This window comes from Pezoporus flaviventris, unplaced genomic scaffold, assembly GCF_033815535.1.
Source record: "Pezoporus flaviventris isolate CSIRO_AGI_PZ_B2104156 unplaced genomic scaffold, CSIRO_AGI_Pfla_v1 ptg000045l, whole genome shotgun sequence".
NCBI classification, from domain to species: Eukaryota; Metazoa; Chordata; class Aves; order Psittaciformes; family Psittacidae; genus Pezoporus; species Pezoporus flaviventris.
In genome coordinates this window covers 30,150,915-30,170,073 of record NW_026892593.1, presented here as the reverse complement: position 1 = coordinate 30,170,073, position 19,159 = coordinate 30,150,915, and positions in this window count along the sequence as shown.

Here is a 19,159-nt window from a genome sequence, read left to right as displayed (position 1 = left end):
GTAATTCTTAGAAATTCTAATAATGAATTCTTAGAAGCACAAGAAAACTTTCACACACATTTGAATATTTCCAAGTGATCAGGAAAAGGTTCACAGTTTTCAAAAGGCATAATATGTTGTCCTGGGTTCAGCAGTAGCAGTCATATTTCTCCTTCTTAGTAGCTGGTGCAATACAGTGTTTTGACTTTCGGCCTGGGAACAGAGCTGATAACAATGATGTTTTGGTTTGGCCAAGGACTTTTCTGAGCCTTATGCTCTGCCAGGGAGAAGGGGAAGCCGGGAGGAAGCAGAGACAGGACACCTGACCCAAACTGACCAAAGAGGTATTCCATACCACAGCACGTCATGCCCAGGAGGTAACTGGGAGTTAGCCGGAAGGGCTGGGCTGGGGCTCTGCAGGGCTGGACTAGATATTGGTTGGTACTTGGTTGGTCGGGGGGCGGGGGAGGGGGGGGGGTGTGTGAGTTATCAGTCAGCCGGTGGTGAGGTGTTGTATTCTCTTCCCTTGTTATTTCCTTTATCATTATTATCATTGGTGGTAGCAGTAGTGATTTGTGTTATACCTTAGTTACTAAACTTTTCTTATCTCAACCTGTGGGAGTTGCATTCTTTCCAGTTCTCCTCTCCACCCCTCCAGGAGTAGGGGGAGGAAAAGAAGGGTGGGAGTGAGTGAATGAGCTGCCTGACTGGGTTTAAATTATGACATATGTGTAAGTTCCAAAGAGATTAATACATAATATGAAAGAACCTGTTTGACTCACAATAATGACTTACTGTGTACTGTGTTTCTTTCCATTTCTTCTGGGTTACTAAGTACAAAAGAAAGTGATGACTTGAAGATTATAAAAAAGAAAAGCCTTCACCCTCCTCCCCCCCCCCCCGAGCAGAGATAAAATCTTTTAATGCCAAATATTAATCTGTCTCTAGATTCTACAGTTCTTGACCTTATGTGCTATACCATAGAAATTGTCTTATAGATTTGAATTGAAAGATAACTAGGTAAATGATCACAGGATGTTAGCAGTGGTAATTATGCAGCACAACTTTTCATGGATCTAGATATAATCCGTATCAAGTGTTTAAAATAAAGAATGATAACAAATATGAATTAAAAGAATAAGGAACTCTCCATATTAATTTAATATTCTACATTAGGTTAAAGTACTAAGCAGACAAAGAAATTACTTGGTAAGCCGTGCTACACCTAAATAACTTATTTCAAAAAACCTTCCACATGACTAATGTTTTTCCTACAATTTCCTGTTGAAGAAGTAAAAATTAACTCTTGGCAAGAATGTTATTTCTCAGCAATTGTTTCAGGAATGCTTGAGAACTGTATTTTACCCTATAATAACAACATTTTGAACAAGAAAATTTCATCTTTCACATAAAATGGAAGAAAGGACATAAATGGGACAGCTGCAGGACCAGCTTTGTCAGAGGGCAGCAGAATAATATTTCCAGTATGAATAATGATTCTCTTTATGGGACTGAGACCCTTTCTGACTTCTGTGCTCACACTGCAGCCACTGAGTACAGGCAAGACCACAAAAGCTGTCTAAATTCACAGAACCATAGAATACCAGGATGGAAGGGTGTCCTGGGTTCAGCAGTAGCAGTCATTTTTTCTCCTTCTTGGTAGTGCAGTACCATATAAACCACGACAAAGGGACCTCAAGCATGATCTGGTCCAACCTTTCCAGGCAAAAGCACTGTCTAGACAAAATGGTCCAACACATTTTCCATTTGAATCTGAAACTTATTCAACACCGGGGAACCCACTGCTTCCCTGAGGAGATTATTCCAGTATTTGATTGTTCTCATTGTGAAAAATTTCCTCTTGTGTCCAATCCAAATCTGCTCAGGAGTAACTTGTACTCATTATGCATTGTCTTTTCCATGTGACTCCTTGTAAAAAGGGAGCCTCCACCTTCCTTGGTGATAACTGGATCTTTAGTTGTATGTACACTGTGCTGCAAAGGCTGGACTTACTGTTAACTAACTTTACAGAATCACAGAATCACAGAATCCTAAGGGTTGGAAGGGACCTCAAAAGATCATCTAGTCCAACCCTCCTGCAAGAGCAGGGTAACCTAGAGTACATCACACAGGAACTTGTCCAGGCGGGCCTTGAATATCTCCAACATAGGAGACTCCACAACCCCCCTGGGTAACTTGTTCCAGTGGTCTGTCACCCTCACAGTAAAGAAATTTTTCCTGATGTTCACATGGAACCTCCATGTGAGCAAAGTCAGTCTTGTGTAAACTATTTAATGGTCACTACTAAAGTAACATACTCCTGCAGAAAAGGAGCAATGGGATGCTGTCCTATTGTGGACTGGTATAGATTTTTAAGCCCATTGGGGTGTAAGAGCATACTTGAAAAATTCTGGGTGAGTTGTTCGCTTTTCTTTTTTACCTTTGCTGAAGGACCACCTTCTGGAAACTATGCCAGTGGAGTTTCAAGTGGCAGTTGTGATGGCTGTGAATTCAGCACAGGCATTGACTTTGAGTTATTTTGTATGTAGAAATATCCTTTACATTAATAATGCTGGTGGCTACCTGAATGACAGCAGAGATGAGTATAGAGTAGGTAATGTATAATTGTATTGCTTGTTAAACACTAAGAAAAACATCTGAGGAAGAGGAACGGAAGAGAGAATAGACTGAGGTGGAAAGGCAGAACACGAAAGGGTCTTTATCACAGGAAGTGTTGTGTTTTGTCTGAGATGCTTTAGTATCTATATGAAGATTTTACTTTAAGTAGGTTCTGGTACAAGAGATAATTCAGCCATAGAACAGAGATAGGAACAGACTTCTCTTTGCATAAGAACTCTCATAAAATCTTAACTTAGACAAAAGGCCTATTAACAAAGTTTTCTGGAAACATTTGATATACCACTTACTATGTAGGAATCATATGTCATGCAATGAGTATTGTATATTGGTTTGTTCACAGACCAATAGGATCTTCTGCAATAGCAGATAGACATGACACTGAAATGATCTGCTGTGTGATATGCCAGAAGCAGTTTGATCTGGGACCAGAGGATGTTACTGGGCCACGGTTACCAAGATCTTGGTAATATGTTTATTCAAAAAAGGCAGGAAAAGCAAAAAACAGAAGTATAGTTGTGGGTTGGTATAGCTGTAGTGTCCTGTTAATACTGAAATGAAACATACAAACAGACCTGTTTTGGATAACATACCTCTCAGATGGAGTCTATTATTGAGTTAAACAATACAAGGGACTGGATTGAGGGAAGGCATGGATCATGGGGAGACTATAAGTGGATTCAGCACAGCCAGATGACAAAGATGAGTCTTCTGGAGTGAGTGATTTGGTATACTTTGGACAAAGGCAAATGCAATACAGGCCTCTATTAGATTATAAAACAGGGCCAAAACACATTGTGTGTGTGCTCAATCTACTGTCATATTTGTTAACATATTCTCTTCATGTATTTTGCCTGTGCCACCTACCAGCATCCCAGGAAAAACTCAGCCATGGTCTTCATTATTGCAGACTAGGTATTATTTCCAGTGGTTGTGCTCCTGGCTCAGGTATGGCCACTCTGTTCTGCAGAAGAATGTTTAAGTGTGCGGATGTGAGTCAAGTTGGGCCAGGTGTCCTCTGGACCAGATAGTAGTTTCCCAAATCCTGCTCTTTATCACAATCCCTAACTGAGCTGCTGGATTCTGATATTTTCACAGCCCTGGAACAGGTACCCACACCCAAGACATAATTTATTCTTAGAGTGTATATGCGTATATATATATATATATATAAAAAACTTATAAATAGCAGCCTGCTGTTTGGTGTCTATTCTTTTCTTTAACCTCTGTCAGTCAATGTATGGAGAATTGACTGCTGGGGAATTAATTTCCTTACTTGATATTTATTTATTGTGGCTCTACCCTGCACACCATTCCTCTAAAAGAAGTTTGGGTTTGTGAAAGGTAATTGAAAGGCAAAGAGAAAAAAATATTTTTTTGCACCTGTGAATGACCCTGGATGAAAATCCCAACTCCAAACACCTTTAAACTCTTCAGACTGATAACATGCTTCTGGTCAGAGGATGTTTCTACAGAAATTCTTTGGAATATCTCTTTAAAAAACACTTGCCCTAAACAAATATTATGACACACTTGGTTTTGTTGGCACGCTATTTCAAAAAGCTTCTTGTCTAGTAATTAATGATTCTTTTTAATTAAAAAGAATAAAAATTAAAGCATTCTCTTCTCCGGTAGTCATTTTTGCTGTCTGTGCTCTCATGGGTTATAGTAAGTGTTTACTGGTTTAAAACTGACAGTTCAAATCTAGCACAAACCGAAGTGGCACTAACAAGCAAATTGGTTCCATTTCTGAAACCTATTGTAGTAATTGCTCTGACTCCAGAGACATTCCCTAGGCAAAAGCAGTAATGATAATTTGGTAACTTTCTTTTAAGCAGACCTCATTTACAACAGCTAGCAGATATTTCTGCCTTCAGGGCTGAGGAGAGGTCTATGGACTACAGTAATAGCTTCTCATTAATTTTTCAAAAGAGGTTGCCTTAGTAGTGAGCAAACAGCCCTATGTTTTCCAAATGTTATTTCTTAATCATTAACATTAATATCTATTTTTTAAATCTTCATCCTTTATGAGGTTCCCCCCCAACAAACACATGACAAAACCCTTGTTAAAATATCCAGATTATTAATCACATTTCATCTTATAAAACCATAGAATCACAGAGTCATAGAGTTGTTTGGGTTGGATAAGATCTTTAAGATCATTAGGTCCAAGCGTAAATGTAGTGCTGCCAAGTTTACCACTCAACCATGTCCCTAAGCACCACATCTACATGTCTTCTAATACTTCCAGAAAGGGTGACTCCACCACTTCCCTGGGCAGCCTATTCTAATGCTTGACAGCCCTTTCTGTGAAAACTTTTTTCCTAATATTCAATCTAAACCTCCCCTGGTGCAACTTAAGGCCATTTCCTCTCGTCCAGTCACTTGTTATGTGAGAGAAGAGACTGACATCCACCTTGCTACATCCTCCTTTCTGGTAACTGTAGAGAGCGATAAGGTCCCCCCTTGAGCGTTCTCTCCTCCAGACTAAACAACTCCACTTCCCTCAGCTGCTCCTCATCAGGCTTGTGCTCTAGGCCCTTCATGAGCCCTTCATGAGTCATTGTTTGGACATGTTCAAGCACCTCAGTATCTCTCTTGAAGTGAGAATCCCAGAACTAAACATGCTATTCAAGGTGTAGTCTCACCAGTGCTGAGTACAGGGGGATGATCACTGCCTTGGCCCTGCTGTCACACTATTTCTGGTACAAGCCAGGATGCCATTGGCCTTCTTGGCCACCTGGGCACAGCTAGCTCACGTTCAGCAGTCTCGTGATCAGCAGCCACAACAGGGGACAGCTTTATTTTGCTCAGGAGGTCCACATGGTCCCAGTTGTTGATGATAACAACCTGCTATTTTATTATTCACTTCCTAGAATGAAGCATCAAGGAGTTGTATTTGGGGAGCATGACCATGTTGTAAAAAAGCAATGTAGAGCTAAAGAGAGTTTCTGCACTAAGCAATTTATAAATCAATGTTAGTATCAGTAAGCAGTTAACTGGTGCTTTTACTCTCCTTCTCTCTTTTGTTTTAAGACCTCAAACATCTTTAACAGATTGGACTTCTTTAGGATCCTAGTTTAGGTTAGAGTTAAAAAAAAAGGAGGTTATACTGAAAAAGGAACTTAGCATAAAAGGTAAATCTGTTCATAAGTGTTTGGAAAGAAAATGTGAATTTTAAATCTGGCATTTAATTTATAAGGAAATCATTTTTAAAAAAAAAGGAAAAATTGCATATTACAATTACACAACATATTATATGCTCCTGTGCTTTTTGGAAATCTGACCCTGTTTCATCTTCCCTTTCCACAAGAGTCTTCATTGATACAGCAGATGAAATGCTTGTGGTAGTCAGCTGCCCATCCTTGCTGCAGTGTTTAACAATTACTTGAGCCCATATACAAGTAAATGTGTTAAATATCTTTTTTTGAGGGCTAAGACCTTTAACTTATTTTTCTTATACCCATGAGCTAATACAGTAAATGAGAAATATTTCTGTAAATTAATATGAAGAAGTAAAACTGAAGAAAAATGGGAATAGTAATATAAACCCTAGTATAGAATGTGGTCTGTTTTTTTAATCAAAACTATTACAGCATGAATTCTGGCATTGATTTATAAGAACCAAGCCATGTGTTGACAGTTTACAGTGCAAGAATTATTAATAAAAACAGTGCAAAGAGAAAACTGAAAAAAACACAACAATTAGAAGACAAATCTAGGTGGCTCACAAATGTGCTGAAAGTTTAAATTAATAGATCAGTTTAATTGTTAAATGTCATTTGCTCATTTCTTCTTTTCTCATAATGGATATAAAGCAGAGACCATTTTCTCTCTTGTGTTTATTTGTGTTCTGTACTTAAATAAATGCACCCCATGGGTTTCCAGTTCAATAGTTATTCTGCAAGAATATTTTGGCATCCCATTGTTTTCTGCTGGCAGTCGTGATTATTTCTTGAAATTGGAGCAAGTATAGCAGGGATTCCTACCTCCTGCAGTTCTTTATGTAAAGCAAGTACTGGAGAAATAATCCTTTCAAGGAAAGTGCATAGGAATTGGTGGTTTATATCTTCATGTTTGAAGCCCAGTATTTCTTAAATTGTTTAGTCTTTGTCACATTCTTGTTAGTTTACTACATTAAAGGCATAGAAACTGGAATGGCAACTGATGAAGTTATTACTGACAAGAAAACTACAAGCCCATTTTTTAGCAAAGTTTGTTCCTCGTGTTCATTTAAGACTTAGTAGTAATGGAAGGCAACCTTTGAGCTTTTTAATCACATAATACCCAACATTTTCAGAACAATTGAAAAAGACGTATACACTTATTAAATGTTCTTATTCTAGAGAGGACCTTTATTAAAACTGTCTCTACCTTCTCTTTTTTAACTAAAGTAAAAGGGATGTAATGCAGATATTTTGAAAGAGACCTCAGAGAATTTTATACTACTATAATCTTACTAGAAGTATTGTTTTAATCCTTTACTGCCCATCTATGTTTATTTTCAACCACCTCTCATTCTCCCTTCTCATTCTTGAATAAGATAGCTATGGTAACCTCTTATTCACGCTGACTCCAGTTACTTCCTGGTAACAGGTGCAATTTCTGTGGGAGAATACCGCAGAATAACAATTTTCTTCTTTTATTCTTGTACTGCAGACAGTTACCCAATTGCTCTTCCTGCTGAATGAAAATCCTGAAATGGACTGTTTCTGTTTCAGTCAAAATTATTCTTGGTAAAAACAGCAGTCTTCAAACTTAGCACAGTAGGATCAGCAGCACCCCATTTTCAGAAAAGGTTAGATATGATGATATAAATTGCTGATACATTGAACATCTGAAAAAAACCTCAGGCTGACTTGAAAACAAAATCAGGAAATAAAATGGTTCTACTTTGGAAATAAACTATAGGACTGGATATATGTTGTTGATGATGACTGTATGATGTGAACATGTTTCTAGCTTATTTCTTCTAGGTCTCTATTTTTTTTTTTCTTATTCTTGTAAAGTTTTTGTACATATGTAGGTCTTCCAAAGTAAAACCAGCGTATCTTCTGACTGATCTTTTACTATGCGTAATCAGCAAAGATTATGAAGGGGAAATCATACTTGACCAACCTGATATCCTTCTGTGATGAGATGACTGGTATGGCGAATGAGGGGACACCAGCAGATGTTGTTTGTCTTGCCTTTAACAGGCCTTTTGACACTGACTCCAGAAACAGAGACACTGACAAACTGATGGTTTGGAAATATGGGTAGTGTGGTGGACTGAAGATTGGTTGAACTGCTCGGCTGAGAAGGTTGTGATCAGGTGTACAAAATCCAACTGGAGACGAGTACTTGAGAGGTCAATGCTTTGGCCAGTACTGTTTGACAGCTACCTTAATGATCCCAGATGTATAAACTTTCATTATAGTGAAGGGAAACCTTGTTCATAAAGTTCATGGACCCTAAATCACTGTATTTGATAGCTAATAGCTTGTGTCCACTCTCTAGGCTTTAGTGTTTACCTGTAATGGGGACTTAGACAGAAACACATAAATGGTTACCTATACACATGTAAATCTTGAGCTGAATCCCACTTATGGAGATGATATCTCATAAGTTATAACTTTATATTAACAAAAAGTCAAATAAGATGAGGATTTAAATGTTGTAATCTCTTCTCCCTGAGACATAATTATGAAAAAGTCATTTACTTTATATCCAATGATATAATCAAGACAGAATTGTACATTGGTATTTGTAGGTAGGTAATGTTAACGTCCATGGATGTGAATATTAGCTGTGTCTCTTTCAATTCTTGACATGCAGAATTGGGGTTCCTTCAGAACTGCCTTACAGCTGTGGTTTATCTAAAATGTGTGAGGTCTCATTTTGATCATGGCTGTTATGGTTTAGGCCCAGCTGGAAACTAAGTACCACTCAGCTGCTCACTCACACCCTTCCAGGTGGGATGGGGAAGAGAATTGGAAGAAGGTAAAACCTATGTGTTAAGAACAGTACAATAATTAAAAGAAAGTAAAATATAATAATAATGGAAATAATAAGAACAGCAATAATTATAATAATAATAGAGAACAACAAAAAAAGGGGAAATAAATTTTCAGAAAACATAAGCGATGCACTATACAGTTGCTCAGCACCTACTGACTGATGCCCAGACCACGCTTGAGCAGCAAAAGAGTGGCCCCCTGCCAATTCCCTCCAGTTTGTATACTGAGCATGATTCTAAGGTATGGAATATCCCTTTAGCCAGTTCAGGTCAGCTGTCAGCTATGCTTCCTCACAGCTTCTTGTGCCCCTCCTCACTGGCAAAGCATGAGAGACTGAAATGTCCTCGATTACAGTCAGTACTACTTAGAGACAATAAAAACCTCCCTGTGTTACCAATGTTATTCTCACACATCCGAAATGCAGTGGTGTTCCAGCTACTAGGAAGAAAATTAACTCTATCCTGGCTGAAATCAAGACAGTATCCACCTTCTATTCCGTAACATTTATGTCATGCTCATATCCCACACTTTCCAATATGACATCACCTCTCTCTCTCTCTACCCCCTTCTCACCTCCTGCCACTACCCCTTTTGTGTCAGTGAATTCTGGTCTCACCCTAAGTTCCCCAAGTTATCCTCCCCAGCCTGGAAAATTACTTGTTTATACTTTCTTTTTCACTATATGTTTATTGCGACTTCTGCGTATGAGATAGAGCATGAATACCTTTACCACATCTAGTCCCTGTCTACCATCGTGTTGTATTTATTTTTACTTTGTTTCTTGTTCTGTCTCAGGATGCACCCCTATTGTATTCACTGTTACTTTAAATTTTGCCTGTGCCAGAATCATCCACATTCCTTGAGCACTATTCTTTATTTTCTTTTATTCACCTCCACTGTATTTCATTTGGCATTTTGTCCAGGAAGATCACCATATGTTCTCTCTGATATTTTTTCTCAATGTGTATTGTATGAGAAATTAGTTAACACAGGCTCCTGCAATGAAAATGTGCAAAACTGTCAGTTTGAAACCTTCTGTTGTTCATTTGGACTTGCGTATTGTGGGTGGCACTTGGGGGCTGGTTTGTTGATGCCTAAAAAAAGATGTGCCTTTTACAAATGAGAACTCTGCTACATGACAACACCTTGAAAGATTCGAATGAAGATTGAGTACTTATATTTTTATCATGAAATGTCTACAAGAAATCAGCAGTACTTGTGCTACCTTGCTGGGCTGACCTTATTCAGTTTACCCCAGAGTGAAATTGCAATTTCTTGTCCTTCCCTAGGCTTCTGAGTTGATAAAAGTAATGTGTGTTAATGAATTTGCAGTGAAAAAGATCTTCTGTACACTTAAAAAAAGTAGCAAAGACTAATCACTGATGTTTAGCTGGAAGAGGCTGGAATAATGACAGGGATGTTGTCCAACTTTCAAAACCTGCAGCTCTGACAGTCAAAAATGAGAGAATACCCACAGCCTGTCTTGTTAAACATCCTGAAAGGAGCAGCGTATCCCTAGAGCAAAGTCTGCTTTTCCTCTCCCTCATTTTCCCCCAGACATACTGGTGTGCTGGTGAAATTATTCAGTCAGTGCTGGCAAAGGCTGAGTAGGATTTATTTCAAGAGGGTTATGCCTCAAACTGCTTTTCTCTCCTGTACCTTTGGAAGGTCAGAACACGTCTTGGCCACTCTTAGTATGGGTCTTTTGTTTCTAACTCAGGTTTGCAGCTCCGCCTTACAAAGTCATTGTAGAAGCTGAAACATGGCCAAGTTCTCCAACTAGGCAATTTTTTTCCAAGCTAATCTGCCTTCAGTTCCACTTGCAACATGGTACTGAAATTTCTTGGCATTCAACTCCTCTAAGCTGAGGGGTCAAAGCATTAGTTTACATGATTAAAGGATAATGCCCATAAAAGAAAGGACCCGTGGGGACCAGGGCAACTGTGGCAGGTGGAGGGACCCCAAGAAACTAATCATGGGTAGTAGAGTACCTTGACCTGCCATTTCAGCACCATCCATGGGGAGCTATCAGACCCTGGGCCTCATGGGAAAGCCACTGGGAAATGTCAGCCCAAGAAACTGCCTCCTATGAATGCCTTACAAAGTAAAAGGTGTTGCTGCCTACAGAGTACAGGAACTTTTGTGGGATGCAGGGGGAACAGAATTTTGGGATTGTGTAAAATTAATTATCAGATGTTTTAAAGGGAATTTTGAGATTGTATGGCACTCATCATGGGATGTTTAATGAACAGAAATAGGCAAGAAAGGAGGACACTTGTCTATACTGGGGAGAAACCAGTATGAGAAAACAAAGGAGGAAGGGGGAAAGAGGTCAGCTGATTATAAACAAAGGCTGGCCAGTACACTTGTCTGAACCCTGTGCCTGATCACTGAAAGCTACCCTATATTCTTATAAAGTCCCAACTATCTGTTTTGTGGTTATAACTGGATGCTGCAGAAATTCAACCTGGACTTGGTGAAAGAGTAGGAGATCTGATTACCAGCAATGGGAGTGGAACCACAAGCCTCAGAGGCTTGAGGTTGAAGTCTGAGGTTGCAGCAAGTTAGGAAGACCTGGATCTTGGGTAGACAAAATGTCTAAGACCAGGTTCTGACAAGAGCCTTAGTATGTGTATATTCCACTATCAGATTGTGATCCTTGTAAGCCAGAGAAGAGGTCCAGGGCTGGGCTATTCCGGCCGTTCATGTTTGTGTGGGTGTTTTTTTTGTTCAGGTTGAAGCAATAAAGATATTTTTTCTGTGTCAGTCTGTGTCTCTGGCAATGTGTTTGAAGTGTGTGCACAGGAAGGCATTTGTAAATGTTGCGCTTAACCTTGACACTGCCTGGAGCCGGGGGCATAGTACTGCCACAGCCCCACATCTACATGGCTGGGTTAGGAGTGCTTTCTGGGTCCTGCTAACCTCTGGAGTGGGCACTTTTTAATACATAAACACTAACAAATTAGTAAGTGTCAGCCAAGAACAATCTACTTGTAATCCACAGCCCTGGGAAAGTAAGAGACTCACAATTCCAATTTCAGCTTTTTTAGTATTTTTTTTATTTTTAATTTTTTTTTTTAGTAAGATGGTTTCTGAAGTTAGTGGAAATAATTACTTTTGTGGGGCAGCATTCTAGTGATGAGGCTGAACAGGAGAAATCCCATGTTCTGCAGCAAACATGGAAAGAAAAAGATAGACAACGTGATTTAAAAAAAACCCCAAACAAACATACAAATCACTTCACAAGAAGCCCATAAGAGATATAAACCTGTTAAATGAATAGAAGTTTATTGATGTCTTTTATAAAATGTAAATAAAGTTTGGATCATTCCTTCTTAGCTTTTTCTTTTTCTGTGTTAAGCTTATAGGGTCTTAAGGTCATGTTACCAGTGTGTTTTTACGCTGCACACAATTACCCTCAACCCTGTAAAGCATTGCACAGCAGGAGAGTATTTATGACCTGTCACAAAGAAAGTCACTGTCTCATGCAGCTCAACAGGAGTCCAAGTATAATACAGTAGTTATGAAGAAAATGAAAGTAAAACACAGGGATAACATATTTAAACATCACATCACTATGCCTTTGAACATAACATTTTTCAATCCATATTTTCCACTCAGAAGTTAATCTGCATGTGTACTTGGCAGGTTGCTGAAATAGAAATTTTATTTATCTACTACCTATTATTTTCTTAGCAAAATTAGCAACCTACATCCCATTATTTGGGTGGATTATTAACCTTAACTACTGAGACTCAAGGGCACTTCACAAGATATTTCTCACTTAGTCCTCATGGTGCTCAACGATTTGTTTTACTTTTTTTTTTTTTTTAAGAACAACCTATCACATAGTTTTATATTAACTTCAAAGCAGGTCTTTGTGCAACAAAATTTGTTCTGGTTATATATAGAATGAAAGGGATATGTATTCATGTCATCTGAAAATAAAAAAGTCATTAAAGCGATGCAGCATATCAGAAAAATATATTTTGCTCCTCAGCATAGCCCTTTCACAATATGGCAAACAAACCTTGGTATGATAAATGAAGTGTTTTAGTGTCATTTGATGACTTTCTGAAAACACTTTTCCACCAACAATATCACTTTCATTCCTCCAATGAGAAATATGTAGGGGATTAAAAATAAAAATTATAAAACCAAAATAGAATATAGTAAAGTGTGCTTTTTATTATTTTTTTTTCTTCACCTTGATATTATCTTGCTGATGTCTTTCTCTTTCTGTTTACAGTATTACAGATTTCTTGGCTCTACATTTTGGGTGATTCATGTGAAATGCCTTTCATGAAGCTCTTCCCCTAATTTTTTTCCCCAGCAATCTAAGGAACATCCATCCTTCGAAAATCCATCATTTAAAAATTTTAAACCCTAAATTATGGCATACTCTTAAAGTATCAGGACATGTGAATTTTTTTTACATTAGTTTTGATATCATAAAAACTTGTTATGAGTACTCCTTTATCCATCTGTGTGGAATCCATCATGCCCATGATTAGTATCAAGACTTAGCATCGCATACTGATGGTTTATCTAAGCTGTCAATGGTTTACAGCTAATCAAGTAAATATCTTACAATGCTAAACACTCTTTAATTTACAAGTAGATAGAATATCTGCTAATGATTTTGTCACAGCAGACTAACAACTTTGGATCAATGTCAGCTGTCACTTGATTAATTATGTACATAAGGCAGCTGATCACAGAAATTTTCCACCTTTTCCCTTTGGTATTTGTATTTGTTCTTCACAATTAGTCATAGTCACTCAATGGCTGTATGTGATGAAGTCAGCAAAACAGACCTTAGCAGGGTGGTAAATGCTGGGCAAAATAAATAGAATTTGTTTAGTGCAGTATATAGAAGAAAAATGGAAATGACATAGTTATTTTTTACATTAATTTTTTATCACTTTGTTAACTTGGGAGAGGTACAATTTCTCCCTTAAAACGCAATTACATTATTTTCACTAATACTTAATGATGCTGATCCTTTTATCACTACTTGGTTAATAACATTTTCTCATCTTTTTCTTAATTATGCCTGACTTAATATAGCAATGTAGGATTCAGTGATGTTTTTCTTTTTCCAGCATAGGCATTATGCTTTAAAACTGTGTTGCATGCTCAGTGACAAAACCCAGAATTTGTTCTGTTATTACAAAACCGATTAGCATTTTGCAGGTTACTGTGGTCCACCATAAGTAGTGGTGGACCAGTGGTTCTGTGATTCTGTGTGGCACTGTGTTTACTGCTCATTAGAGATGTGAAGAATAAGGAAAATGAATGAAGACTGCTCAAAATTTGAGGCTATTGTAGTGCAGCATCACAGTAAGCTGCATCTTGTTGCATAGAGAATACTCAGGTATCTGTCCTCTATAGAGCTCACCTCTTCTGAGATAGCATGGTTCCTTGTCTTGTGTTTTGTGTCTGCTCAGGGACACCTAGTGCTCCTAGCTTTAGGTAAAGTGCTGGTTTCCTAAATTCCTTACTACATTCAGAGGACAGAATGTCTCGATATGAAGATGTAGATGACTGCAGGTAATCTGACCTTAACAAACAGATACAAATCCTATCTATATAACCCATCTTATCAGAATGAATTGCAAAAACAGGGAAGGATTGTTTATTATGGCATTACTTCCAATTCTTTTTCATTGAATTTAGATTTTTTTCCTTTGAATAACTTAATTTCTTTTCAAAATTCCCCTTTTTATATTTTTGAAGTAAATAGTATTGAAGTCCTCCAAGCCCCTTATGTGCTCATATAAGCCTCTATAAAACCATGGAAAAGGTATGTATTTCTGTAATAGATTTGCTTTTGAAAATTACAGTGTTGCTACAAACACTATAATAAACGTTTTGAAAGCTTTTTCTAACTCTGCTGTTCTTTCTTCCTGGATGGATCATTTTATGAACAGATAAAATTGGTATGAAAACTAAAGCTCTCAAATCAAATTTTCGTAGCACAGATTTGTACATGCTCTTTAAAATTTTATTTCCCACAATGGCTATTGGAGATTTAAATATTAATGTGATTTTAATATTGCATAGAAAAAGACAGAAGGTTGAGACCTTCTTATATCTTAACATAATTCCTGCAAAGCAAGAAACAGGCATTATCAAGACTTGATTTAGCTAGTGGCATGTCAATGAAAAATAACAAATCTGAGCACACTGCTGTGAAGAATGTTGGGTTACTCTTTCATTATTCACTCCAATCTCATAACTTCAGTGGCATACAATTCATGAAATGCATTGTCAAAAATATATAGTTAAGAACACAGTACCATTAAATATTTTATCCAATTGTCAATGGTGCTGCAAAAAAGACTGAATGTTAAACTGGGTCCTCTTCTTAAAAAATAAGACACACTGTGCTTTCCAATTCTTTTTCTATAGATTAAAGTTTTCTGCCAGCATTTTCTTTATAAGTAAAACAAAGCAAGTCTCTCCTCATTTTTTTTCTGTGCTGATACTGAAGAAAGTCTATACCTCTTCAGAGAGGCTGCTGAAGTCCCTAAAACATGAAAGTGAACTCTTTGACTGCCGGCCTGCTGATATGACCTCTGGTTAGCAATTGTTTTCTTATAAGGAAAATTTAGAATATTTTATTAGATGGATAGACAGTAAGGAAATTCTGAGTTACAATATGTGATAAGGGAGGGATTACAATCCATTATCAGTAGTTCAGGAATTCCTTGTTTCCTCAACTCTTATTAAATCAAAACTATTCTACACCAGTTTCTTAACATGTATCTTCTTTGTTTATCTTGTTTTGCCCATGGCAATTGGAACATTTAATGAAGTTCTTGGCCTTCTTTAACTAACACCCCATTTTTTTTTTCCTCTGGATGTTTTCCCCTACCCTGTTCTATACCACTGACATTTGTGTGCAGTGTGGCCACCAGCACATTTTAAAAGCCTTTTGAAGTCTACATAGCATCTGGTACAAATGGACAGAGAATTCTCACTGTTCATACAAGCAAATAGCCAGATTCCTATAAATCTGTAGTCAAGATTTTTCTACATTGTGTGCAAGAGAGATTTTTAAGGTGGGACTGAAAAGGTAGTACAGAGGTGACTTTATGTAAGCTTAAAAAATCCTTTTCCCAAGTGTGAAAGATAGTGTGGGAAAAAGGATTTTGTCTGAAAATCTGGCAAGTCAGTCCTGCAGGAGACTATGTAAATTATCCAAACTTGACTCCTCTGCCCAGCCAACCTTACATTACTATGAGTGTGAATTTTTATAACTTTGTATAACCTTATAATGTGAACACATATAATCTTTCTATTTGTGATTGGAGAATAGCCACTAACTTGCTTAAGCGCTCATATAACCTGAACTGTAGGTAGTTATTGACTGTGGGCAGAGGAAAATACAGACATTTTGCTCAGTTAGATAGCTGGTCATATATAAAGTGTATGCATGTGATGTATACAGGACAGATAAAAATTGCCAGCATGTTATGGTCAGGGGAGTCTTGCCTGACCGTCTGAGGATGCCTCCACAAGGAAGACTGCAGAAAGGACTCCTGTTAACACCCCTTAAATGGTGACTGACATTCTGTCCAAGAGCCTTCTTGTTGAGCTGTACCCTGTTCCAAGGATCCAAACACATTGCTGCAGTTTGTGTGCTAAAACTACAACATGGTGGAACATGGAGTGAGAGTTTTTCTCTTTTACTGGCTAGACGTTATCTTTTTATAACTTGGAAAATAAAGCCTAGCATCTCGAAGCTATGATTTCTTTCACTATTCATATTAACTGAGTTTTTGCTTTCCAGCTGCTAGTTGTGATGTAACTTTCAATGAATTTGTGTTAGTCCACATTTAAGATGACAAGAAAGTTGATTATAGCATTATAGAATGCAGCTGACCAAGTCTGCATAAAACTAAAGGTGACTTTGTTAACACCTTGCCTAGGTGGCAGATATACTTTTTATTGGGCAGTGATCCTCCCGGTGATACACTGATCTATCTGCATTATTCTATTAATAAACCATCTGTTGCTATATCTGGGCTCAGGAGCTCTTGACTAGTGCTCAGTAAATAAAAAACGTTTTTGGGGGATTGGGAGAGAGCTTTAATTCAAAATTATTGTAAGGCTTTTTTGCTTGTACAACCCTTTTGCTAGGTCAAAAGTGTGCAAGGGAGATTATAGGAACCTGACATTTCTATTGTTTATAGGAGGTTGGAAACTAGTTTTAAACAAATATCACTCCAGCTTCAGTTCATGAATCTCTTGCCTATGCAGACATATGAGGTGCATGGGGAACGGATTTCATTTCACTGCATCAAAAGCAATGAATTCTTGCCTTGTCATTGCAATTTTTCATGTTTCCAAGTTTCTCTGTTTTCCAAGTATCCAAGCAGGCTCATCTCTTCTAGCTACTGCTACAGGCTGCAAAACAGCAACAAACCTCAGCTGAGATTCACACCTAATGAAAACATAAAAGGTGAGAGTTAATAGCTACAGCCATTCAAACGGGTCTTTTACCCATGGGCTTTGCATGTTTTGGAACAAGTGAGGCAATGACATGATATTACTTTTACTTCCTTTGTGCTCTATCTTTTTTGTAGACTTTGGTGAATTTTTCAGCAAAAAATATTCTGGAGGAGAGTAAAACTTCAGTAGCACTTCCCAACACCTCCAATACCTGCTAAGATTTTTCTAGCTAGTGAGCTGTAAACAGATTCCTACATTTTCTGATCAGGGTTTAGACGGCAGGCTAAATGATGTATTGTAGCATCACCCAAATACAGACCTATTAGAAGTGTGAAAATAATTGTACTTGTCTATAAGCACATGTTAATGATTTAAGTGAATTATTTCTGTTTATACCTATTCTGTATTTGGCTTCTGCAGCACCTCCTGAAATTCTGTTTGGCCACCCACAGGATATATAAAAATAAATGTTTAGGTTTCCTCTATGGAGATGTTCAAACGTGCTTCCTTAACTTTTTCTGATTGTTTTATGTATTTCTGAAACATATGTTGGTATATACTCAGGAAATTATTTTATTGTTACAGGAACACAAACTATGGACAAGTCATCCAGAGAATAGTCACAGTTAACAAAAAATAGTACTGAATTAGTAGAACTACTAAATAACACACCCCTCTTCTCAATAATAGAATTACAATCTGTTTGCAAGAAAAAGTCTTTATCAGTTTTAGTCAGAGAAACGTTTGACTGATGAAAGTTTTATGCATCTTGTATATGCAAATATTTAGCAGAGCTTCTACCCACTGGTAGTATGAACATCTGGTAACAATGAAAACACTGTTGCTCACAGTGCATTTTTCCTTCTATTTTTATTAATGTTTTATTAGGGAAAACTACCTTGTAAGGAAAAAAAAGAGCAGATAACAATTATTTTTACAATATATTTTTATTACTAATACAATTACAGCAGTGATTAAAAGTAATACCATGCTCAGGGGACTTGGGTATATGGGTATTAGCAGAGAGAAAGTAGTTACCCTTTTACCCTTATACTGTTCAACTCAATAAAATGAAATTACAGTTGTAGGAGGATAACAGGATTATTGTAGAGTCATCATTTCCTGCAGCATTAATCCTTTAAATTTGACCTTTCAGGAGTTCATTATGCCAAAATTGATAGATCATGCTCATAGGAAAAAGTTGTCTGGAATACCTGAGAACCATTGAGGTAACTAAAGAAGCATCTTGAGACAGTGCAAGTATATATTTAAAATAGGTGTGTATTTTTTGTGCACATATATATAGGGATATATATGCACCTGTCCCTGTCTTGTTTCTTTTAATTGCCACTTAAGCATATAAATAGAGATACAGTAATGATGGATATTAGCGTGGTGTTTAAAAAATATAAAAGGAAATGGCAAAAGTATGCCACCTCAATGTAAAGACAGGTCACCAAATCTTCACAGAAGTTAAAAAAAAACAACAAAACAACCCATAGTTATTCGCTTTTTTTTTTTTTTTTTCCTCTATTTCTGGTCTAGATAAGTAATGGGGTGGTTGAAAAGCATCAGGAACGAAGGAAGACTGATGTCATACCTTCAGGGGGATAGAAATAATGTAGAAAAACAATGCTCTCAGATCAGTCAATCCCACCAAGGGAGCTGCTTCCAGGCCTTTAATGAGTGCTGAGTGTGATCTCAACTTCAGAATTCACTTGTGAAGAATTACGGAATATGTGTTACACGGGTGCCTTACAGCAATTGTAATTTGCTCATCTTCACAACCCAGTGGTCTGCATTGGTCACTGCATCAAAGTGGGGTTTAAAAGCCAAAATCAACTCTTCAATGCCCATCCCAAGACATCTCAGGTCTCTGTAGGAATAATGACTGTCATATACAGATGACAATCATCTGGATTCCAGCTTCTGTAATCAAGCATATCACTGTCCAGTTCATTGTGAGCTACCCACTGTTAATTTCAATAATTAAATATTTTAATTGCCTCCTTTTGTGAGATCTCACAGTCTGCATGGGATACCGATATTTAGAAATTTCAGTGACCCCTTCCACTGACTCTATT